Here is a 775-nt window from a genome sequence, read left to right on the forward strand (position 1 = left end):
CATAAAGCAATAAAAAGTGACTTGATGAAGAGGAGACAATCAATCTTGGTCTTCATCATCACCAGTATCCTCTTCATATGGTAGGTGGATGCCGAAATGCTCATATAAGTCATCAATACGACGATCCAAGCGACCCGTGCGATGATTTACACGAGACACACGACGATTAAGTGCTTTAAGTTGCCTACCATGCTCTGCTTCAATCCTTTGGATGTTTTGGTTGATGGATTGTAATTCTCTCATTACATCATCCAAGGAGGGTGGTTCTTGAGCTTGAGGTGCTTGTGGAGGAGCTTGCTCTTGAGGACCTTCTTCATCAACATTTCTTCTTCCCATTTTGTTGAGAAGATGAGTGTTGATACAAGATTGAGGTGGTACTTCCTTGGCAATCTCATTTGATACATCAGTACCAACATAATCAAAGACTTTAGACCATAGGCAAAGGAATCCTAATCCACCATTCCTATCCTTCATCTTGAGCCTAATCGTATGTTGTACTATAAAGTATGGCCAATTAATCTTAATCCCATTTATCATAGCCCACATGACAATCAAATCTTCATCATTTACATTCGCATGCCCGGATATTCTAGGTTGCAATACATAGGTGACTAGATATAACAAAGTTCAATGTTTCGCACTCATTGAATTGCAACTAATTTTGGAGTGAGCTCCTTGTACAAGGTTGAACAAAATGCATGGCATTGTCCTTTGAATAACCCCATTCATCAATTGGGGTTTTACCACCTTGAAACAAGTCACCTTGATTTGGCAA

This window comes from Arachis duranensis, chromosome 9 (genome assembly GCF_000817695.3).
Source record: "Arachis duranensis cultivar V14167 chromosome 9, aradu.V14167.gnm2.J7QH, whole genome shotgun sequence".
NCBI classification, from domain to species: domain Eukaryota; kingdom Viridiplantae; phylum Streptophyta; class Magnoliopsida; order Fabales; family Fabaceae; genus Arachis; species Arachis duranensis.